Here is a 24,962-nt window from a genome sequence, read left to right as displayed (position 1 = left end):
CGCAATTTCCCCTGTAGCTTGAATATGATGCGGAAGGGATGGCCCCAGGAATATGGAATGCCTTGCTCACGGAGATAGGAGGTGACTGCCCTGAATTCTTGCCGTTTGATTAACGTAGACGCCGCCAGATGTTGAAAAATAGCTGGTGTCTGATCCGGGAACTGGATCGGGTGAGCCTCCAGCGCTTTGCGAATTATCTTTTCTTTGATTTGGAAGTTATGGACACACACAAGGATGTCCGGAGGTGGCGCTTTATCTCCTCAGGGAAGGCTCACCCTAGGGACACGGTCCATTTGTATGTCCTTCAGGTCGTCCTCACCCAGTATCTGCTGGAACAGCGCCCTGACATAAGACGTCTCCCTCCTCTCGCCAGGGAACACCACGAATCCGAACGTTGTTCCGCCGCGAGCGGTTCTCAAGATCTCCTGCATGTGCCTGTAGATCTAAATGTTGCTCCTGGAGGCGTAGCAGATCTTGTTGCATCTGGTAGAGTTCCTCGTCCTGGCTGAGTTCATGCTCTTCCAGAGTAGCTACCCGTTCTCCCACCTCATCAATATCATGCCTCACCTCCCTGAGATCGGCAGAGAGCTGGCCCTTGAAGTCTTGGATATCCTCCTTAACGGTGGCGGTTTCTCCACCACGGTTCCGGCGTTCTGAAGAGTGGGCGGGCTACGTCGGCCGTTGGTTGAAGGCAGCACTAGGGAGGTAGTGCTCCCGTCAGCCAACGGCAGCATGCAAGGGGTTAATGGCAGAGAATAATTCCATCATGAAGGTCTTAGTGGCTGGCCAACACCCCCTTCTAGCGTCCCTTGGTGTTTCTCGGCTGCCGGTGTGGTGGGCCCAGGGGGCTTCAGGAGCATCTCCTTCAGAGTTTTCTCTTTCTTTGCCGGTTTCCCTTCGCCGTTTGTACCTCTGGGTACGGTTGGCTGGTTGACTACCTGGTGATGAGGCCGCCTCTCTTTGCCGCCCCATGCGTGCTATTGGTAATCCCATTCCTTGGGCTTGTTTCGCTGTGGTATGGTTCTCACAGTACACTCTGTCTCCTTGTGTGTATCCTGTCATCCACATACCTGTATCTCCTGGTAGTCATGACTGTATATTTCTGCATGGGGACATCTGTGCCCTCATATTTCACTTTTCGGCATCCTCTGTGGTGTGTGTTCAGTGGGTATACTCTGATGACGGCATACTATCTTGCCCCTTTTTCTGTCTCTGGCGGATCCATGGGATCCGGTGCTTAGTTTACCGTCTTTTTGCAGAAGTGTCTACACTTTCTTCCATTGTGCACTGCCCTTTCTGGTTCTGTGTTTCCTTTCGTCCCTGGCTGGGTGAGGGAGGTCTCGTACAGTTCTCTGATGGGTTGTGGTGCCTTTGCCTCCCCTTTTTCATGCTCCCTCACAGGGCTTCACAGGTCTGGTATCAGTCGCGCTGGCACTGCTGTTCTCACAGTGATTTGTCAATGTTCTCTTGGAACTTGGTGGGTTTCGGTCACAGACCCTCCTCCAATGGGGTATGGCTTTGGTATCTATTGTAAGTTAAGGAGTCTGTGGTTAGATGTCTCTATCAGATGAATGAGTTACTTACCTTCGGTAACGATGTATCTGGTAGAGACTCAGTCTAGCCGGAGATTTTTTAATGCCCACCCATCCTCCCTGCTCTGCAAGGACCTTTCCAGGTGGGGTTCTCCAGTCTCCTTACATGTGGCCTTGGCCTTCATGAGGGGAGCTCACCTACCTCTGGGGCAGGGTGTGTCATTCTGTTTTGGGCACATTTGACCTCCACCCATTCTCGTTTTTGGGTGGCTCGGTTCTGTGCTTTTCAATGCTGCTCCACCCGGGTTCCTCCAGCATGGAGCTATTAATGTTTTCCTACCCTCCTGCCGCCCTTGTCTGTTTCCCCACATTTGTTTGGGGTCTCCTAGTCTATGCTGCAGTCGATTGGGTAGAGATTCGATTTGACTATGCTACATTTCATAGGTCACTGTGGGGGGGAGTGGTGAACGTTCTATGTGGTTGTTCACATTTGCCTTGAGTCATGTTGTTTCAGTCTTGTGGTCCTTTACAGTTCTATCCTGTGGTTACAGACTGTTTTTCATACAGTTCCATCCTGTGGTTGCAAATTGTTCTCCGTTTGTCATGCCATTCGTTTTCACTGCCGTTGCGTCTTAGGGCGGCATGGCTCTTCGCTTTGAAGGGACTTTTGCTGGGGCGAGTGCTTTGTTCGCCCACTTCAGTCATCACATGTCTTGAGTACTCTTTGTGTTGTCTCACATTCTATGATTTCTTACCATTGTTATTTCAAAGGTTTTGCTCTTTTTTTAACACACTTCCTATACTCTCGCAGTTTTTGTTGTGGTGCGGAAATGTTTCACTGTAGAAAACGGACGTCAGCACGCCGGTGGAGGTGTAATAAGGTCGACCGGCGCTGATCCGGATCCAGGCCTGGATCCAAGGGGGTCCTGCAGTGCCGGGGCCAGCGGCGTCGAAGGCTGAGGTCCCCCAGCCGAGCCTAAAGGCGCACCGGTGTTGGGCTCCCAAAGATGGCATGGCGCTAGGCAGTCAAAAGGGTACCAGTGCAAGGAAAGGTCAGGAATGCATCGCATTGTGTTAAATACAGTGCATTCCTGCCATTTCATGCAGTACAGCAAGGTGGCTTGCTGCGCTGTGTGAGAGCTACATAAATATGCCCTCAATTATTTATTTTTATGTCATTTCAGACTGTCACTAAATATTCCCCTTTAGTGGTTTCCATTGATATTACACCAGTAAACAAGATTACTGTTGCCCTCTACTAGAGCAACCGGAATAAATCTGTAAAACAAATCTGCTCCTGCGAGTGAGAAGACTTAAACTAGGAGTGATGATGGCTCCGCAATCGGTCCCTCGACCTCCCACGGGACCGGGACCTCAAACGACGCAGAGCCGCCTTGTGGGAAGGCTCCCGCAAAGACTTAGGGGCCAGGGTTCAACAGTCGGAGCACAACTTGGGGTCATGGTCGCGCTCCAGGCAGTACAGGCACACATGGTGCAGATCCGTTACCAACATCAGTCGGGTACCGGAACTGCAGGCCTTGAAGCCAGGCATCACTCATGCATCAGGAGTCGATGTTAGACTCAAAAGCAAAGTCGAAAATAGTCGTAAAAATGTAAGTCAAAAAGTGTCTGGGGGTACCGCTCTCTGCGGATCTGCGCTTGCTGGCGCGGAAAAAGAAAGAACTGGCCTCAGCGCATTAGGGCGGAGTCTAAGTAGCTACCGCACTGTCATCCAGATGACCACAATGCCAACGATGTATGTGGAGCCAACCGACACCTTTCGACGCGCAAGGGTACGGCTGACAAAAAAACTTTCCGAATCCAGTCTGACGCCTGGGGGTAATTCTAAGGTAAGGAATCTATAACAGATTCTTTCAGATCACTTAATTCATCCCCAGGGGAACTTTTATTAAACTATTGTATATACCCTCTATTGCTACGAGGGGTTTCTGGGGAAAACCTACGCTCACACGACTAACTTCTTGCCTTGCTCTTAATGACCCCTTCATGACCCCACAGCCTGAGTGCTCCTGCAGATCCTCTCTGTCTGCATGACACAATGGCTTGCCTCTCCTGCACCACTGCAAGCCCATCACCCTCTCCTTCCCTCCATGTGTAGTCACGGTTTTCCCTGCCACCTTGCATGCATTTGAGCCCCCGGTTTCTTGAGGTGGTAGGGGCAGGATTTTATTAAATCCCTTGCATCTCCACATACCAATTTTTGATTTAATCTCTGCAATGTTCGAACGTTGAGATCCCATTTTGAAAGAGAAACTGAACACAGTGATTGAAGGGGTGTATTCCTAAAACCCAACCCAAGTCCCACACTCACACATGTAAAAATAAAAACCTAAAAAAAACCCGCAGGAACATCAGGAAATATTTAACAATGCGTTCCTCCCCCCGGGGGAGGGTTGGAGGGCAATGGAAATTAGAGTATTTTGGGCTCCAGTCCTTGCTCAAGGGCAACAGGTTAGTCATTATGTTCATTCCCCCTTACGATTTTAAGACTGTAGTGCAATCATTAGTCCTCTCAAAACTGGATTATGGTAACGCTATCATCACAGGAACTCCAAACACTCACCTTGCCAATATGGCAGCACGGCTACTAACAGGTTGCAAATGGTCTGAGCACATCACACCAGCCCTCAAGAGCCTCAACTGGCTCCCAATTGGAGGAAGATGTTTCTACAAAACCGCTTGCATCACTCATAAAGCCTTTCACACTCATAACCCTGGTCTGACCACCGCCTCATCCTCTTCACGATTACCACTGCCGTGCCTTCCCCATAAATCATCAAACATAGGAAATTAACCAGAAATCTTTACCTTATTCCTCCTGGCGAACTGGAGACTAAGATCAAAGCACAACTACTTCTTACACCTCCCTCCCAAAATACAAATGACTTTGCTGAACACTACAACGAATCCACCTTGGACATCCTTGACTAAATTGCCTCTGCCAAAGTAAAAATGCAAAAAAAAAAAACCCGAAAAAATCCTGGTTCAATGCTGATCCCAACAATGAGAGACGCTCTCTTAGACTGACCGAGTTGCAAGGGCTAATAACAGAAAACACATCATCAATGAAAATGCCTCCTACTTCGGCGCACAACTCGACCAGCCTAAAAATAGACTTAGGGAACTATTTAGCATTGTCAAGAAACAAACAGCTTCTGGCCTCTGTCGAAAGATGTGCCGAAAAAATCGCCAAGATTGATCAATCCTTTGCCTTAACCCCGCCTTCACATTGCACATCACCTTCACATGACTTTCCCTCCAAGTCCCTTTTCACACCTTCACCCCCTCCTGACTCTGCCCATCTCCCTCTCGCTGTTACCCCGCCGGAACTCTACTTCATCAACCCCCGCTAAAAAATAATGCATCATGGCTTAACTTCAGCTCAGTTACAGCGCTGGAAGTCCTCAACATCGTCACCAAGCTTACACCTTCCTGTCATACCATGGACCCTCTTCTGGCTAACCTTGTTCAAGATTTAAAACATATCATTGCACCATATTGAACCACCATTTTCAGCGCCTCCTTGGCCTCGGGTTGCCCCGTTTCCCTCCAGCTTGGCCAAATCACTCCCACCCTCAAGAACGCGACAGCCTATCCCAATGACCTCAACAATCTCCGACCTATCTCTAGTCTCCCTCTTCTATACAAGGCCCTCGAAAAATGTGCCCAGCTCCAATTGGACAAGCACATTGACTTTTTCAACCTTTTGAATACATTTCAATCAGGCTTTAGAAAGGGATGCAGTACTGAAACTGCCATGCTCAAAATCATTGATGACATCCCTCACTCATTCGACTAGGGGGAGGCCTCTTTTCTATTCTCCTTGACCTCTCTGCTGCATTTGATACTGTTAACCACTCCGCCTTACTCAACACCCTCACACATTGTTTTGGCTTCTATAGTCCTGTCCTCAAATGGTTCTCCTACTTCTTCCAGCACAGACCCACCAAATTAAAATCAACCACTGCCTCTCTCAACCTATACCTGTCTCCTTGGGTGTCCCCCAGGGTTCCATTCTCTCTCCTGCTCTATTCAACCTTTTCATGGAACCCCTCACCCTCATTCTTAAGCAAACTGGAATCCACTATCACCTCTATGCTGATAATACCCAACTCTACTATAAGATAAAATCCCACTACGACATTCTGCACCTCAATGATGCCCTGACTAAGATTCAACACTGGTTCCATCACAATCACCTGAAACTCAACCCAAAAAAACCCAGAAATCATTCTCTTCGGTCCTAAAGGCAACCGACTCCCCATTCAACACTGGATCTCTAACCTTAAAACTCTCAATTGCTCTCTTTCCACTTCTTACGCAGTTAAATCCCTCGGCGTAAGCATCGACCAGAACCTCAGTCTTACTCCCCCACATAAAAAATGCGGCCAAAGGAGCTCTCTTCACTCTCCATCACCTTAAGAAAATCAAACCCTTCATTCCCGCGAATGACTTTAAATTAGCTGGTCAATCATTGGTGCTGTCCAGATTGGACTATGGGAATGCCCTTCTCTTGGGAACCCCGAAAGTCTACTTAGCCCCAATCAAATCAGTCTTCAACCTTGCGGTCACGCTTATCACTGATTGGAAGCAGTTTGACCACATCTCCCTCGCCCTCAAATGGCTTCCCATTGAAGGCAGATCCTCCTACAAGACTGCTTGCATTACGCATAAAGCCCTTCATCAACACACCCCAGTGTATCTCTCAGATAAACACCACAAAGCGAGCTGCTCGAGAGAATAGAGGTGCTCCAATACTCTCATGCTAGTCCCTCCCTTGTCAAAAAAAGAAATCTACACAAACACTCTCTTTCACTGGAAATGCACCCACTATCTGGAACTCACTCCCTAAAGACCTACGTTGCAACCCCTCCTACCTCAGCTTCAAAAAAAGACCTCTAGCTTCACCTTCTCAACAAGTACTGGGGTCCTTAATCATTACCACCTTTTCAGTTTCACAACCTGCTCCTACGGTACTAGGTTCCAGCTACATTATACCTGACACACTTCCCCCTCCTGCATATACTTCTACCCTCCCCCCTAGTTCTCTTGTAATTACCGCCTACTCCTTCATGCTATCACCCTTCCCATCTCTCTCCTCAGTTCCCCCCTACTTTTTACTCCCACTCCCCTCATCCCCTATCGTCCACGCTAGTTGAACTATTCAATACTGGTTAGGGTCTAATGGTATTCCTTATTTATAGTCCCATGTTATAATCGTACTGTGTTGATTGCTCTAACTGTCCAGCTTTTTACCTTGTACAAATGTTATAGTTCAATTTTTCCATCGGAAATGTAGGAAAGCCTTGAAAACAGCTGTTTCAAGATTAGCCCACTGCCGCTGCTTCGTCTCCCGAGGGAAGAGATACCCTTCAGAGTGTGATTCAAGCGCTATATAACACAAAATCAAATCAAATTAAAGCGCTTGGATACCCTTGGGTCTAGCCAGCGCTATATAAAACCTTTTAAATAAAATAAATATACCCTAACTATTTGGAGAACAAACTTTCGAAAGCTAGAAGAGCCAGATCTCTAAGGAGCTCCAAGGCACTTCTTCTCGTACCTCCCAAACCGAAAAAGAAATCCACCCAGACGTTCTTTTTCTGGGAATGCCCCAATGATCTGGAACTCCCTCCCGAGAGACCTGCGCTGCAACCCCTCCTTTTCCGACTTCAAGCGGGACCTTAAACACCATCTGCACAACAAATACTTTAACTCACACCACAGCTGAGATGCTGCCCTAACCACACAGATTCGGACTTGACAAGGCCCACAGCAAAATTTATTTTTTCAGCGATCCGCTGTGTCTTGTAAATTTTTTAGCTCATGCTGTTTCCTATGTCTGCATACTGTAACTACCTTGGCAACCAAATGACTATCTTTATGCTTATTCTTCTTTATATGACTACGTATTATATGTAAAGAACTCCAATACCTTCACTAGCATTATATAAAACGTATATATCAATATACTAAACTCTCTCCTCGTCGAAAGATCGAGAACAGAGGCAGGTGTCAGCTCACCTGCTTCTGTGTGACCCGCAGAATTGAGCAGGCAATGTTCATTAGCCCAGTCAGTGGCTGTCACAACTATTTGAGAAGGGGTGAGTAGTGGTAGTTGGGGAGGGGGCTGACAAGGGGACGGACAGAAACCAGAAAAGTGGTCCTAGTCCAATCATTAGTGTATGGCCTGAAGTACTTGGTAAGGTTGAGGAGAGGGAATAACCTGGGGAGATTTTGTCATCCTACCCAGAAACAAGCAATGGCAATGCCAATAGGTCTGGCTTTAAAGGAACATGGTATGGTAATGTGAAGCATTAGAAAGAACTAGTTACTTACCTGTACACTATGGTTCTCCAGTATTATCTTTCATAGATTCACATGCTTGTATCTTCCCCGTCGTCATGGTGGGAGTCTCCCGGTAAATAATAATCATAGCAGTAGAAGAAAAAACTGCCTGAAACCATAGAGTAGAGAAACCAGAGGGTAACCTCTCCTCCTCATTATGTGGCCCAAACTACAGCCAATCAGCAACCAGCCCCAGCCTACACCATTCCCAGCAGAGCCACCATACCTCAGATTTCCTACCGCCCAAGAGTGAGCTATACAGGAAAACCAGAGATAAAAGGCGGTCTACCTAAAGGAAACGGGGAGGCGGGCGGGCGCCTGTGAATCTATGAAAGATAATACTGGAGAACCATAGTGTACAGGTAAGTAACTAGTTCTTTCTCCAGTATTCAATCTTTCATAGATTCACATGCTTGTATCAGATTAGATAGCAGTTCCTGTAGTTAGAGCGTTTCTAGGCTAGACCCCTTTCCTATCTCGGGGCTGTGTGCCATAAATTGCTTCTATTACAAAAGAACTTTCCACAATACCAAGGCATGATCAATTAAACATTGTCATCATAATTATTTGCGTAAAGAGAAAAGCATATTATACAGTAAAAAGAAATTTGCAGAATACAATTCATAAACATGTACCTTATTTAAAGAGATGTCGCAGGACTGCCTGTCCCACTGCTGCATCTGCTTTCCACTCCGTGTCCAGACAGTAATGCTTGGTGAATGTATGAGCAGTCGACCAGGTTGCTGCTCTACATATGTCTGGAAGGGGTACTCCTGCCAGCAATGCAGAAGACGTCGCCATTTTCCGTGTATCATGGGCACGGACTTTCCTGTCGAGAGGTCTTCCTGCTTTCTCATGACAGAAGCAAATAGCGGAAGCAATCCATCTGGATATGGAGGAACGTGAAAGGGCCAGCCCTTTTCTGACCCCTGAGTAAGCAACAAACAGTTGGTTTGATTTGCGAAAGCTTTTTGTCTTTTCAATGTACAATTTTAGGCATCTGCCGATATCCAAAGTATGCAAAGCTTTTTCAGCCGCCGTGGATGGGTTCTTAAAATATGTCGGCAGGATGACAGGTTCATTCAGATGAAAATAAGAGGGTATTTTAGGCCCAAATTTAGGGTTGGTTCTTAGCATCACCTTATCCGGCTTGAATTGAATGAAGGGATCCAGTATAGAAAAAGCTTGTATCTCGCTCACTCTTCTGGCAGACGTGAGCGCCAACAGCAAAGCCACCTTCCATGACAAGAATTGTAATTCTGATTTGTGTATGGGTTCGAAGGGAGCTTTCATCAACTGCGACAATACTGTGTTAAGCTGCCATGAAGGTGGAGGATGCTTGACAGGAGGAAACTTCCTGAACAGCCCTTTCAAGAATTCCTTGATTAGCCTGTTAGACCACAAGGAAGGGCATCCTGGTGATCTTCTATACCTGGAAATTGCAGCTAGATGGACTTTTATAGATGAGTGCGCCAGTCCTGATCTGGCTAAATGCAGTAAATACGGAAGGATTTGCTCAGCCGAGGACGTTAAGGGATGCAGTTCCTTAGTCACGCACCAACTACAGAATCGCTTCCATTTTGCTACATATGTCCTGTTGGTAGACAGTGCCACAGAACTTTGCAGTATTTCACGACATTCTGGGGTGATATCTAGGGACCGGAATTCGTGCTCAAAAGGTTCCAAGCAGACAATCTTAGCGAGGTCAGTTGCGGATGAAGTACTTGGCCTCTGTTCATGGAAATCAGATCTCTGGTTATCGGGAGCTGTATTCTCGGTTCTACCGACAACTGCAGAAGCTCCGTATACCAAAACTGCCTCGGCCATGCCGGGGCTATCAGTATTATCTGGCAAGGTTCTGCTCTCATTTTCCTTAGTAGTCTGGGAATTAAGGGGAAAGGAGGGAAGGCATAGGCAAACATCCCTGTCCATCTGAGGTGAAGAGCGTTCCCCCTCGAATCTTGTTGAGGGAACCTGCTGGCATAATGACTGCATTTTTTGTTGCTCAGAGTCGCAAACAGGTCTAGACCTGGTTTGCCCCACACTTTGAAAATCTGGTTCAGCTGGATCTGGTTGATTTCCCACTCGTGGCAAACGTCGGATGACCTGCTTAACAGATCCGCTTTTGTGTTGTCCACTCCCGGAACATGTTCTACTTGCAGCGATATTTTCTGACCCAATAGCCATTTCCAGATTCTTTGTGCCAGAATCGACAAGGGTTTTGATCTCGTTCCGCCCTGTTTGCGCAGGTAAAACATTGTTGTTGTGCTGTCTGTCCGCACCAAAACCGATGAACCTTGGATCCTGGGAAGCAAAGCCTGGAGGCCCAGAAAGACTGCTTCCAATTCCAAGAGGTTGATGTGACGTTTCGCCTCTTGAGGAGACCAAAGGCCCTGAATTTCTAGGTCTTGCAGATGAGCCCCCCAACCTCGCAATGAAGCGTCTGACGTCATGACGTAGCTTGGTGATTGTGGTTCGAATGTGAGGCCCTTTGTTAGGTTGCTCCTGATACCCCACCATGACATTGCCCGCTTGATCTGATTTGTTATGACCAGCTTGTCGTCGAAGGAACCCCGGGCTTGGACCCACTGCTTGTCCAGGGCTTCCTGTAACGGTCTCATTTGCAAACGGCAGTTGGGGATCACCGGAATGCAAGAGGATATCATTCCCAGTAATGATTTGAATATCCTGATGGAAGTGAACTTTTTTGCTGCTAGGGATGCAGTCAGATTCAAGATTTTCGTTATCCTTTCCTCTGAAGGGTAAGCTTTCAATTCTTGTGTTTTCAAGATTGCTCCTAAGAACTGTAGAACGCAAGTCGGGACAAAGGATGACTTTTCCTTGTTTATCCGAAGACCTAGACCTCGGAAGAGATCCATGCACTTTTGTAGAGATCTTCGCGTTGCTTGGAACGATGGTCCTTTTATCAACCAGTCGTCCAAGTATGGGAACACCTGTAGACCTTGTTTTCTTAAGTGCGTCGCTATAGGGGCCATGCATTTTGTGAAAACTCTGGGGGCGGATTTCAGTCCGAAAGGTAAAACTCTGAACTGGTAATGGCGCCCCTCCACCATGAATCGAAGATATTTTTTGTGCTTTTCGTGTATCGGAATGTGGAAGTATGCTTCCAGCAGGTCTAGAGAGACCATGTAGTCTCCTTTGCGAAGCAGTAGCAGAATTTCCTGCAAGGATAGCATACGGAAAGAAATCTTTTTTATGTATGTGTTCAGATCTCTGAGGTCCAGCACCTGTCTCCATTTCGATGACTGCTTTTTCCTTATAAGGAAGAAGTGCGAATAAAAACCTGTTCCCCGCTGGTTTGGTGGTACCTCCTCTATCGCTCCTTTCAGAATGAGTGATAAGACCTCTGCTTTGAGAGCCGTTAGGTGTTGATGAACTCTGCAGAGGGGTGGACGATTTGGAGGTTTTTGCGAGAATTCCAGGGTGTGACCCTGTGTAATAATGTCCAAAACCCATCTGTCCGATGTTATGGACTGCCAATACGGGAGAAACTGAGAGAGGTAGTGGAACTGGTTGATCTGAAGCGGCAATAGAGGCGCCTGCGGAACATCACTGTCTGCGCCCAGAGTCCTGCTTTCCTCTGGCTGCGGACTTTCTCCTTCCTTGCTGCTGGAAGGAAGTGTTTGAGGACCGATATTGTTGGTTGGAGGGGTACTGACAGTAGCCCTGCTGGTTATACGGTTGGTACCGATTAGATTGATAAGAGGAACGTTGTTGTTGAAAGTGTCCTCTGGATCCTCGACCGCGAAAGGACTGATAACGGCCCTGTTGCAATGATCCCAAGGATCTAGCAGTGTCGGTATCTGCTTTTATCCCCTGCAACGCCTCATCAATCTGTTTTCCAAAGAGGCTTTCTCCATCGAATGGCATATCCAATATCTTAGACTGGACTTACGGATGAAAAGACGTAGCCTTGAGCCATCCCTGCCTCCGTAGGGTTATCGCCCCGGCCATTTGGCGAAAAGCTATAGATGATATGTCCATTGCCACATCTATGGACTCCGACGCTGCTCTGGCTCCATCTTGAAGAATGGTAGTTGCCTCCTCTTTCTTGTCCTCTGGAAGGTGCGATAGGAAAGGCGCGATGTCCGACCACATCTGTCTATTGAACCGACTCAGCAGAGCCATTGCGTTGGTAGCTTTGATGGAAGCCGCTGCCATCACCGCAAAGCGTTTTCCTATGCCATCCATCTTCTTGCCCTCCTTATCGGGGGGCGCCACGCATGTGGCCATCGGGTTCCCTGGAGCGCTTCTGGGCTGCTTGAGTCACCACCGAGTCTGGACGAGGATGTCCAATAAGGCATGCTGGAGCCTTCTCTACAGCGCGATACTTCTTGTCCAGCCTGGGTATGGACGCTGGGACTGAAGCTAGATTCTTCATCAATTTGAGTCCTTCCTCCCAGATATGCTCAATGATAGGAATAGCTCTCACCGACTTCCTGGAGGACTCCTTAAAGTCATAAAGGAAGCAATCGTTTTCCTTGACTGGCATAGAAAGCTTGAACCTTGTAGCCGCTTTCTCCATCAGGTCATGAAAGCTGGCTATATCCGCTGGAGGAGAACTTGATTGAGGCAAGGGTGACGCCGGAGACGTTGGAGCAATATATTGGTTCCATTCGTCTCCCACTTCCTCGTCCTGAGCAATTTCTCCTTCTTCCTCCTCATGATCAGACTCATTCAGGTCATCACGAATCGTAATTACGTTTTGAACCTCCTTCCGAGGAGGGGGAGGTGGTTGAGTTATAGGCGCCTCTTTAACAGGTTGAGAGCTTTTTTCAGAGGCCGCCGGAGCATTATCTTCTGGAAAACGACGATAATAGTTGTCTATCATACTCCTTAAGTCGGATATTAAAGAGATTGGCACCGACATTGACTCATCTCGCGCAGGCGTATCCACTTCCTCCTCATCATCATCATAGGCCTGGTGGAAAGACTCATATCTCATTTGGCCCCTGACCGGCCGGTCTGTAAAGGCATAGTCCTCCTGTTGATCTTCCTCATCAGTGTCCTGATGCTTAATATGGAGCTGGGAAGGACTGTACGCCGCTCCAAAAGATCCTTCCTCCTCCGATTCCTGGCCATCTAGAATGGTGGAAGGTAGCAGAGGTGATATCTTTGGCGTTGAAAATTCTCCTTTTCTGCTCGTCAACCCCCCCGTCGACGGAGCAATCCTTTTAACAGAAATGTAAGTTGACGTTATTTTCGTTGGAGAAGACATCTTCAATGATTTATTCGCCGTCGACGGGATCGTCGACGGGGCCGTCGACGGGATGCTCGTCGACGAAGATCTCGCCGTCGACGAAGACTTAACACTCACCGTCGACGGAGTCGTCGTTGTCATCGTCGTCGACGAAGCTGTCGACATCGAGACTGTCGTCGTCGTCGACGGACTGGTCCTGGTCGTCGACGGAACGGTCGTCGTCGTCGACGGAACGGTCTTCGCCGCCGTCGTCGACGATCTCGTCGTCGATCTGACTGGATTTTTAACAGATCTCGTTGACGGAAGCGACGACGGAGCCCTCTTTTCTGAGGAAGGCTTGAGAGGAGTTGGAGGGAGTGAAGTAGAAGGTTCACCTTCCTTAGATTTTCCTGCTTTTTGCCTCACATCTCCCTTTTCCTCAGAGGACCCTCTTAACTTCTTAGAGGAGTGTCCCATGGCTTCTCCTTCAGATTCAGAGTCATGAACCTTCCTTTTCTGAAGCCATATTAGGAGGTGCCCTTCCCTATCCCTCAGAGTTTTGGGAGGGAAGTTCTGGCAGTACTTGCAGTCCTTAGGGATATGCTTGGGGTACAGGCAGTACAAGCATTCCTTGTGAGGATCCTCAGAAAAAAGTCTGGCCTTGCCACAGGATCTGCAAGCTCTGAAAAGACTCTTCTTAGAGCTTTCAGACATCGTGACTGAAGTAATTCCAACAAGAAAAAACAGTACCTGAATCCAGCTGACAAAGGTCAAAAGTTCAGTGAAGAGAGAGAAAAAACTGAGCAGAGCTCAGGGAGACTCCTTCTCACACGAAGGCGGTTAGAAATCTGAGGTATGGTGGCTCTGCTGGGAATGGTGTAGGCTGGGGCTGGTTGCTGATTGGCTGTAGTTTGGGCCACATAATGAGGAGGAGAGGTTACCCTCTGGTTTCTCTACTCTATGGTTTCAGGCAGTTTTTTCTTCTACTGCTATGATTATTATTTACCGGGAGACTCCCACCATGACGACGGGGAAGATACAAGCATGTGAATCTATGAAAGATTGAATACTGGAGAAGTAAAGCATTGGAATAGATTTGTATTTTTGTGGAAGTAAAGAGCTGTAGAACAATATTAGTGTAGGTTAAAAGGTCAGGCGACAGTTGCAATGTGAAGCCAGATCTAAAAAACCTGTGTTGGTTAATGACTTGCCTCCTCTGAGCTGCTGCTCTAAGATACTTTAAGCATTCAAATGTCATGTGTGCCTTTGATAGTGCAAGCTTAGGCAGATGGATGAATAAACAATATATTCACAGCTTCGTGGAGTGCAAGCACTTTTTTTGTGGAAGCACCAACCTTCTACCCAATAACACTGGCTCCCAACATGTGGCTAGAGCCAAAGCGCCTCTCTAGTGATGCTCACATATTGTCTGGCAACAGCTGCACATCTAGCCAGACAATAAAAAGCACAAAATCATGGTCTGTACGACAAAAGTGCTGGGTCATGATCAGTTTCAGGATGAAGCTACATCCAGTTATCAAACCTCCATGCTCTTCACAGATCCTCTCAATAGTAGATGCATAATCCCGCCCTTGAAACGGAACATATATAGACAGTAGCAGATACTGACATTCTTTTATATTGTTTCTCGCTCTATATACATATGAACAAGCTATTTACCTTTGGTAACACTCTTTCTTGTAGAGACTCTATGTAGTCGCAAGTTGCTCATCTTTTGAATATTCCCCAGGTGTCAAACTGTATCTGGAAACATTTCAACAGTAGGTCCATGTGCCAGTAGGGGGCACTGTGCAGTACCACACTGATGCCGTTCCACTCTGGAAATGATGTGTGGAGCCTGCTATATAGGCACCACTACTGCACGCTGATGTCAGCTGCTTTCTCAAGTGACTGTGCCCCAAAATCCATCCCTATTTTCCCAGGGCACTTGTATCATTTCTCACCTTTTTTCAAAGAACCATCAAACACCACTAGGAACTATCTGCACATAAACTTTATTTCTCCTTGTTACTACTTCTTTCCACGTGTGCTTCATTCTGTAGCACACATAGAAAGAGGAAAAAGACTGTGGATTGTTTTTGTGCAGGAAGGTGGCCCTTCCTGCACAAAACAATCCTGAGTACAACGTAGGCAGCCTTGCACCAAGGTGTAAGGGTGCCTGCCCTGGAGCTAGGCAGTCAAAAGGTACTAGTGCAAGGAAAGGTCAGGAATACATCGCATTGTGTTAAATACAATGCCTTCCTGCCCTTTCCATTTCATGCTTGCTGTGCTGTGTGAGAGCTACATAAATATTCCCTCAATTATTTATTAGTATGCCATTTCAGGCTGTCACTAAATATTCCCCTTTGCTGGCTTCCATTGATATTACACCAGTAAGAACAAAAGTTACTTACCTGTAAACTGTGGTTCTCCAGTATTGGTGTCTTTCATAGATTCACATGCTTGAATATTCCCCGTCGTCGAAGTGGGAGTCCCACGGTACATAAATAGCAGTAATATATATGCATGTATACATGAGAAATATCATAAATAAAAAATACATACATATAATGCAATAGAAATGTAAACCTGAAAAAGTACCATAGAACAGAATAGGCCCATTGAAAAGCCCAAGGGAGAATTCACTTTAGTAACATATTAGAGTCATTATGTGTTAGTCCACATTCCAGCCAATCAGGCTGTAGCCTCCTCTAGAACCTTCTCCTCAGAAGCCCCAGTCCTCAGATTTTCTACCGCACGTCGTGTGAAGGGAGTCTCCCTGAGCTCTGCTCAGTTTTTTCCAGTTTCTACCTATTTTTCTTCAGAGATGTCTTCTACTAGGAAAACTTTGTTCAAGGCTTGTCCATCCTGTGGTAAATTGCGCCTTTTTCATGAGGATCCACACAGTAAGTGTATTTACTGTCTTTATCCGGACCACATTGCCACTACCTGCAAGTTCTGTCGCACTTTTCCCCCTAAGACATTGAGGGATAGAGAGGCCCGTCTCCTTCTGTGGCTACAGAAGTTAAAAACATCTGAGAATGTGGTTTCCGATGCTGAGAGTATGTCATCTGGATTTTCAAAATCCTTGGGTGCAGCGGATGCAGAGTGTGTGTGCGCGAAGGAGAGTGAAGAGGAGCAAAGGTGTCTAGCAGGGTTTGGAATTTCAGTCGATGGTTGAGATAGGCAGGTCCTTGGTCATGGAGGGCTTTGTAGGCAAGCATGAGGATCTTTAACTGGCATCTTTTCTGGATGGGGAGCCAGTGGAGGTCTCTCAGGTGAGGAGCAATGTGGGTTCATTTGGGGAGGTAGATGATTAGTCTGGCCGTAGCCTTCTGTATGGCCTGGAGTCTTCCGAGGAGCTGGATGGAGAAGCCGGTATAGAGAGTTACCGTAGGCGAGGCGGCTGGTGATGACAGTCTTTCTGGTATATGTTGGGATCCATCTCAAGATTCTGAGGAGCAGGTAAAGGGTAAGAAAGCAGGAGGAGGTGACTGCATTAACTGAGGTCAATTGGCTGCTGGGGATGATGCTGAGGTTGCAAGCATGGTCAGAGTTCTGCAGGCCACCAGAAATGATCCCATGCTGAGGTGTTCTGCCCAAATATCAGTACTTCAGTTTTGTTGGAGTTGAGTTGGAGGCAGTTGTCTCTCATCCATTTGGCTACATTTGTCATGGCATTGCAGAAGTTGGTTTTGGCATTGGCGGATATATGGGTGCCAATACCGCATGCTAACATCAGTTACTTTCTTTCCAAGCTCATTCCTAGCAATCAGACGTGGGCCAGAACACCCTCACGTCTCTTTGAGACCCCTATCCCAAAATGGCAGGTTTAAAACATTTTAGTGACTGTCACAAACGTCTATGACAGTCCCTCCTCAGGTTTGCCGGTGGTCAAGTCACGACTCTAAGGCCCGCAGTAATTGTGCATTGATGAACCCGAAGGGTATATGAGACCACAAGGCAAAAGTACATTGTCAAGTCATGGAATACTCTGAGATGAGAACGCTCTAAGTTGAAAGTTCGGTCTCGATCTTGTACAGATCCAGAAGTCGTAGGAACCGTTTCAGAGTCCGGTCTTCGTCTTGATCAAAGTCGTCGGGGAAGTTGAAGTAAATACATATGAAATCTTAGCAGGACTCAGGTCCTTCTCACCACTTTCACTCTCCTGAAACAGCATGGGAACGGTACCATACTTCTTGATCTCGTTTCTGAGATTTAATCAACGTCAGAACCTGATTTCCAGGGCCATTTGCCACTCCAAAACAGATTGAAGTTTTCTGCAAGGGCATGCTTTAACTCTTCGGCTTCTTGCTGTCTCCTGCTAGTGAGCGTTTGGGCCCCATGGACCCAAAAGGCCCTCCATCTGAAATACCCCTGGTGGGTTCGCCCTGCGCACTAGTTGGACCCTCCATGCCCACCATGGGTCTGCCAACGGCTTCAGTTTCTGCTCCACCTCCAGTGTCAATGTTCAAACCGGTTCCCGGACTTTGATGCTGACACAGCCGACGAGATACTTATTGCACACTCTGATTCGGAGTTGGCACCTCTTTAACATCGACCAAATCTTCGCCTGGTCCACCCAAGCCTGCACAAGGGAGAACACATTCTCTGCATTTTGTTTAGCTCAGAATCAGACAATGATTACGACGTGGGAGATGAGATTGTCCAGCCACACATCGAGAATAAGGGTCAGAGAGGAAGGTTGTGGGTGTACCCACAATAAAGACTGTGAATGATGCACAAGGTACTACTTGTGTAACAATATATCTGTAAAAGACATTAGTAGGTGATAGATTCCTTACCTTAGAATATCCCCAGGCGTCAGACTGGATCCGGAAACTTTTGCGCAGCAATACCCCTGCACGTCGGTAGGCGTCGTCCGCGGCTCCGTGTCCATCGTCAGCGTCGTTAGCGCCGAAATGACGTCGCCGGAGTACTTAGACGCCGCCCTCACGCGCTGATGTCAGTTCTTATACACAGCTTTTCCGCGCCAGATACGCAGAGCCATGATGGAACCAACACTGGTGCCATGAAACTAGGGCCCTTAAAGGGGAAAGAAGCCATCCCTCCAGACTTGGCTGTCCAGGCAGTAGTGTCTTGCAAACGTGTGCAGCGAGGCCCACGTAGCTGCCTGACAAATGTCCTGCAAGGAGACTCCTCAGCCCAGGGCAGTAGTAGTCGCCGTGGCCCGAGTGGAGTGAGCCCTCAGCCCAACAGGAGGTTCTTTCTTAGCCAAAGAGTAACATGCTTGGATGCACAACACGATCCACTTAGCACCCACGTAACCAACAAAGAGTTGGTCATCCACCCCAAACTGGCGTGTGCGATCCAGATAGTAAGAGAGCGCACGTTTTGGGTCCAGGCGGTGGAGCCTCTTTCCCTCTTTCAAGGGAGGCGGAAAGAAGGTGGGCAAGGTGATGGACTGCCCGATGTGGAAGGCTGTGACTACCTTGGGCAGGAAAGAGAGTTTTGTCCTCAACACAACCTTGTCCGGATGGACAGAAAGTAGGTTTAGAGGAAAGAGCCTGGAGCTCACTCACTCTCCTGGCAGAGGGGATGGCAACCAGGAAAGCAGTCTTAAGTGTAAGAAGACGGAGAGGACAGTAATGAAGCGGCTCAAAGGGAGCGCACATCAAGTAAGTTAGAACCAGGTTCAAGTCCCACTGGGGCATCACGAAAGGAAGAGGAGGAAACATATGAGTGATGCCCTTTAAGAATCTGTTTAAAATGGGGGACTTGAACAAAGAAGGCTGATCAGGTAGCCTTAAGAAGGCTGAAAGGGCACAAAGGTAGCCCTTGATAGTGCCCAGAGCAGAGCCCTGCTGGGCAAGAGAAAGTAGGAAGAGGAGAACCTCAGAAAGAGGGGCATTGAGAGGATCCACAGCCTTTGCTGTGCACCATGCCACAAATCTGTTCCACCTGCAGGTGTATACCCACTTTGTGGAGGGACGCCTGGCAGCCAGAATGACATTACAGACTTCAGGAGGCAAGTCAAATGGCCTCAACTGTCGCCGCAAGGATCTCCCCACTGCAGAAAGAGGCCTTGTGCCAGGTCAGAGTTCAGACGCCATTCGTGATCCATCATGCACCTTCGGCTGAGCTCGTCCGCCCTGGAGTTCAGAGAACCTGCCAGGTGTTGAACCACCAGGGTCACGCCCTGATGTTCCAGCCACTGCCAGAGGCGCAGAGCCTCCTGGCAGAGGGTCCATGACCCCACCCAGTTTGTTGCAGTACCACATGGCGGTGGTGTTGTCCGTGAACACCTGCACTACACTCCCCCGGACAGAGGGGAGGAATGCCTTCAGTGCTAGACGAATCGCCCCAGCTCCAGAAGGTTGATATGGAGCTGGGACTCCGTCGGAGACCAGAGGCCTCTGATCTCCGCCTCTCCCATGTGGCCTCCCCAGCCCTGGAGGGACGCGTCCGTCACAACTACCTGCTCCGGTTGGGGAAGGGAGAGGGATCTGCCGCTGACCCAATCGCAGTCCATGAGCCACCACTGCAGTTGTCTCGCAGTGCCCTCTGAGATCATTACATGGTCGGACAGGTTGCCCTGATGCTGGGCCCACTGAAACTTTAGGTCCCACTGCAGAGCCCGCATCTGCCACCTGGCGTGATGCACCAGAAGGATGCAGGAGGCCATTAGCCCCAGAAGCCGCAGCGTCAACCTGACCGAGACCCGGGATAAATGCTGAAAGAATGGAATCAGAGCCTGAATATCCCGGACCCGCTGTTCGGGAGGATAAACCCAAAAAACTGCGCTGAGTCGAGGACCGCTCCGATGAAGAGGAGCTTCCGAGAGGGGCACAGGTGTGACTTTGGCACGTTGATGGAAAACCCCAGCTGGTGCAGGAGGTCTGCCGTTGTCTGGAGGTGGCTGATGACTGTCTGGGGCGAGCCCGCCTTCAACAACCAGTCGTCGAGGTAGGGGAAGACTGAAACCCCTAACCTGCACAGATGAGCTGCGACCACCGCCATCACTTTCGTGAACACCCATGGGGCGCTGGTAAGGCTGAAAGGGAGCACGGTAAACTAAAAGTGCTCGTGGCCTACCATGAACCGCAGGTAGCGCCGGTGGGCCGGCTGGACGGGGATGTGGAAATAAGCGTCCTGCAAGTCCAACACTACCATCCAGTCTCCTGGGTCCAGGGCAGCTAAGACCTGAGCTAATGTCAGCATTTTGAACTTCTCCTTCTGGAGGAAGCCGTTGACGTTCCGTAGGTCCAGGATAGGGCGCAGGCCCCCTTTGCCCTTCTTGGGTACCAGAAAGTAGTGGGAGTAACAACCACACCCTACTTCTGGCCCAGGAACGCGTTAGATAGCCCCTTTGGCCAAGAGGGCCGTAACTTCCTCTTGCAGAAGTTGCAAGTGATCTCCCGACACACGGTGGTATTGCGGTGGCATGGCTGGAGGGGTCGCCTCGAAGGGGAGGGAGTAGCCCCTTCCAACGATCTGCAGCACCCACATGTCCGACGTGATAGTGCGCCAGTGGAAGTGTTGATGGCGAACCCTGCCCCCCACTGGCGTCACATGGGCCTGAAAACACGTACTAGGAGGGTTTTTAGGCGGATGCTGCAGGGGAAGGTGTGGACTGGCCTCGCCGATGTCCCCGACCGCCGCCACGGCGGTTTCCACGGCTGCCACCGCGCTGTGTATTACTCTTCGGTGCGTGGCCGGCAGCACGTGTGGGAGCGCCCCTTCCTTGGCCACGAAAGGAGCGAAAGGCACCTGTTTGCTGGCGTGGGGCCGAGAGGCCCAAGGACTTGGCCGTAGCCCTTGAGTCCTTAAAACGCTTAAGCGCATGGTCTGCCTTGTCGCCAAAGAGGCGACGGCCATCAAACGGCATGTCCAGAAGTGTGGCCTGGACATCAGCCGAAAAGTTGGCGGTACTCAACCAGGCATGGCGTCGAACTGCCACAGTCGTTTCCATCGCTCTGCCCAGTGAGTCCGTGGTATCCAGCCCACACCGGATGGAATAGCGTGCCGCATCTCGACCCTCCGCAAAGGCTTGGGCGAGTTTAGTCCGGACATTGTGGCAGCACATTCGCGACCGTGTCCCACAGAGTGTGGGTGTAGCGGCCCAAGAGGCATGCGGTATTGACTGACCGCAGTCCCAAACTCGGGGACGAGAACACCTTCTTACCGAATTGCTCGTACCTCTTAGATTCCCGATCGGGCAGAGCCGTCAGGAATGCTGTCTGGGAAGTAGAGGCCTGGATAACCAGGCTCTCGGGTGTGGGGTGGGTGGACAAGAAGCAAGGGTCGCCCGGAGCTGGGCGGTAGCGTCTGGCCACCTTCCTATCTATATCTACAGGCTGATCTGTAGCAGGCTTGGACCAAGTGCCCAAAAGAACGACACACAAGGCCTCATTAAATGGCAGCAGAGGCTCAGCCGAGCTTGCCTGCGGTTTAAGGACCTCAGTGAGGAGGTTAGTCCTCACAGCTGCGACGGGGAGCTCTAGGCCCAATGCCTTGGCCGCCCGCGTCAACACTACACTGTAGGCAGCCCCCTCCTCCGTAGCCACGGTTGGAGGGGAGACAAAACCAGTGTCTGGCGAAGTGTCCAGTCCACTGGCATCCCAAGCTCACATGTCCAGTCCTGTTGAGACTGGCACTCCTGTGCCAGAGGGTCCACAGACCCCTCCCAATCTGCCTCGTCATCCAACAACTAAAATTGAGGTTCAAAGGATGGGGCCGGGTCGTGGAAATAAAAGTCTCCATACAACGTGGAGCGGCACCGCTCTGGCGCCGGAACCGTATCGAGGGCAGGATCGAAGAAGGCGTCGCCGGGGGCGACACCCTAGGGGCCGGCGTCTGTGAGGTCGCCCGTCGACAACCCGGATCCGGATCCAGTGGGGGCCTGCGGCGCCGGGACCGAAGTCGCCGGCAGTGCCGAGGCCGGAGCACTCTACGGCGTTGGAGCCGAAGCACCTGACTCGCTAGGGCCCCCAGCCTGGACCACTGGGCCCAAATGCGCCACGGAGCCCGGCGAAGGAGGGAGAGACCTCATGGCCATGAGGTACCGCTCGATCTCATCTGGCGTCGCATCATGCTCAGGGACCGGAAGGTTGCGACGCCCGCGACTCCGTCGGAGCCGCGTGAGTGGCGTCACCCAAAACCCCGGCCGCATCGCGCGAGCGTCGGGTGGGTCGGAAGAGCGATGACGCCTTTCCGACCTCTCATGCCTCTTACCTGAGGACCTTGATCCCGAAGATCGATGCCGACTCTCGGAGCTACGAGGGCTCCGACCCCGCGACCTCCTGTGGGACCAGGACCTTGAACGGCACGGGGACGACTGCCGGAGTTCAAGTCGCTTGCGGGACCGCTCCCGCCTAGCCTTAGACGTGCGGGCCTGGCAGTCGGAGCAGGTTCGGTCGTCGTGGTTGAGGCCTAGACACTGAAGACACCGGCGATGGGGGTCGGTAACCGACATCAGTCGGCTGCACTTGGAGCAGGGTTTGAACCCGGACATCCCTACTGGCACCGTAGGAGTCGAACGACTCGAGAAAAAACAGATCAAAAGATCAAAAAAGTTTAATCAAAAAGTGACTGAGGGGTAGAGCTTCTCCGGATCTGCGCTAGCTGGCGCGGGAAAAAAGAAGAACTGACGTCAGCACGCGAGGGTGGCGTCTAAGTACTCCAGCGATGTCATTCCGGCACTAACGACGCCGATGACGGACGCAGAGCCGCGGATGACGGATGCAGAGCCGCGGACGACGCCTACCGACGCGCAGGGGTATTGCTATGCAAAAGTTTCCGGGTCCAGTCCGACACCTGGGGATATTCTAAGGTAAGGAATCTATCACTAAGGTGTCTCTTTCAGATACACATTTTACACTGTTGAGGGGTTGGGCACACCAGTAATTGCCTGGAGGAGGGCTGACTAATATGCACCACACTGCAGTATGTTGCACAAAGAATTTAACTCCTGGAAAGAAGTACAGCTGCATCACAAGGTCAGACTGGTCTTTTCATTTACTAAAGTATATGTGGCAACATGTGCCACTAACATTTTTGAATAGCAACACATAATGACAATTACTGTAGGACTTGCAAGTAAAGAAATGCTGAACAATTTCCTGTTGGCTTGTATTGGCGGTGTGCTCCTGAGATTGCACATTACTGTCTGGATGCCCAATAAGTAGAATTCCACAGCTGGGTTGTGAAATAGAGCACAATCCTGCAACAGGTGATGCTAGTGGGGGGGAAAACTTCACTGCCAGAAAGGTCTAGGGAGTGAAATATGAAACTGAGTAAGCCAAAAATAATGTTCAATGATGGCACATGTCCTAATGTGCTGGGTTGTACGCTTCTTCAGTTTAAATTTGAGAAAGTGTTATCAACTTGGGCCCTAAAGAGTAGCTCTGGCCACCTTTTATAGGGGTGTGAGTACATTTACCCATGTTGCCTTCGACCTGGCAATTTCATACTAGTGTTGATGGCTACATGTCATACATACCGACTAGAAGCCTTGAACCATATAGACCATTTTATGGCTTTGATGGGTACCTGGCTACAACAATGGTAAAGTAGTACTTTAATAGAAAATCGTGCCCACCTAGACAAACGAATGCAACAATGTTACCAACCAAATAGTCTATTTATCTTTGCAACTTTATCAGTATATCTTTCTTTACATCTCAATATCTATTTTTGCAGGTGTATCTATACATCTTTTTAACTATCGGTCTGTCTGTCAGTATATCTATTTTGCTGGCTTATCTTGGCAACTCTAGCAGTCTTTCTGTATATCGATCTGTCTTCACAACTCTATCCATATCCACCCCATCTATAGCCATCTTTGAAACCCTATCTATCGCTTTGTAAATCTTTTTATCTGGTATCTCTGTAGTAAAGATCTGAAAAAAATAACACAAAAAGTATTAACAAAGGCAAGAGGCTGGCAGGCAACACCAGACTGGATTTGACAAGACTTTTTTGTTTTACAAACTGTAGGTGCATAACATAGTTAGTTGTAGGGGTTTCCAGCCTGACTTTCTCCATTAGTCTGTTGTCATTAACAATTTTCCTCTACCCACTCCAGCATGCATTATGTGGCAACGAGCCAGCTCACTTTAGCCACTTGCGACCTTCACTCAGTTATAACATGCTGCACTATAACAAGGGGGAACACCCACAAAGTAGTAACCTTAAATGCCAGGGAGTATTTTGGTAATGTGTGCTTATTTGTGACTGATAAAATGTATTTGCCTTTAGCCTATTTTTTTTTGTTTAGCTTGATGAGGGCCCATAGCTTTCCCCACAATAATGTTTTTGCATAAGCCATGAGAGAACAAAATAAAATTGCCACAAGAGTGGTGGCCAACGCCAGACCTATTTGCTTTGCCAACGCTTGTTATGTTTTGAGGAATGACATATTTTGCAATGAAATAGTTTCAGAAAAAGAGCAGAGCCTTTGTGCTTGCTTTTATTTCAAGCCACTGTATACCACAATGTGCACAGGTGCGCATCCACACTACTTCATGTCATTTTAATAAGTATGATTTAACGTTGCTTTAACCCCTTCTGCGCGGCGCGAATTTTCGCGCTGTGCTGAAGGTTCTAATGAGCCTATCGGCTCATGACGGAACGGTTCCGTCATGAGCACAGCTCAACCGACGCTCATGACGCATGGAAGGGGTTAACAGGTGATTGCTCTGTATCAGCCAAACATTAACTATGCACTTCACACCACAAAGCATTTTCGAAGCTGCGCTTACACAGACGTTCAACACAAAAGGGATAATGTATCACCTCTTTGCACCAGGTTTCTGCCACAAAAGTGATGCCAACTCAGCACAAACGTTTGCTTTGGGATTTATTTTCCAATGCAAATCCTGTTTTTTTGGGTTGGAAAG

At 48.9% G+C, this 24,962-nt stretch overlaps 1 protein-coding gene across 1 annotated transcript in view; it reads left to right on the top strand.

The window, feature by feature from the left end:
• Positions 1–15,894, top strand: part of GSDME (gasdermin E) — a 617,497-nt gene extending 601,603 nt beyond the window's left edge. The window contains exon 10 of the transcript XR_015300706.1: positions 15,780–15,894. The gene's annotated coding sequence lies outside the window, so the exon portion shown is untranslated. The remainder of the gene's footprint in view (positions 1–15,779) is intronic.
• The last annotated feature ends 9,068 nt before the right edge of the window (positions 15,895–24,962 follow it).

This window comes from Lissotriton vulgaris, chromosome 10 (assembly GCF_964263255.1).
Source record: "Lissotriton vulgaris chromosome 10, aLisVul1.2, whole genome shotgun sequence".
Taxonomy (NCBI): Eukaryota; Metazoa; Chordata; class Amphibia; order Caudata; family Salamandridae; genus Lissotriton; species Lissotriton vulgaris.
This window is presented reverse-complemented; position numbering and strand designations above follow the sequence as displayed.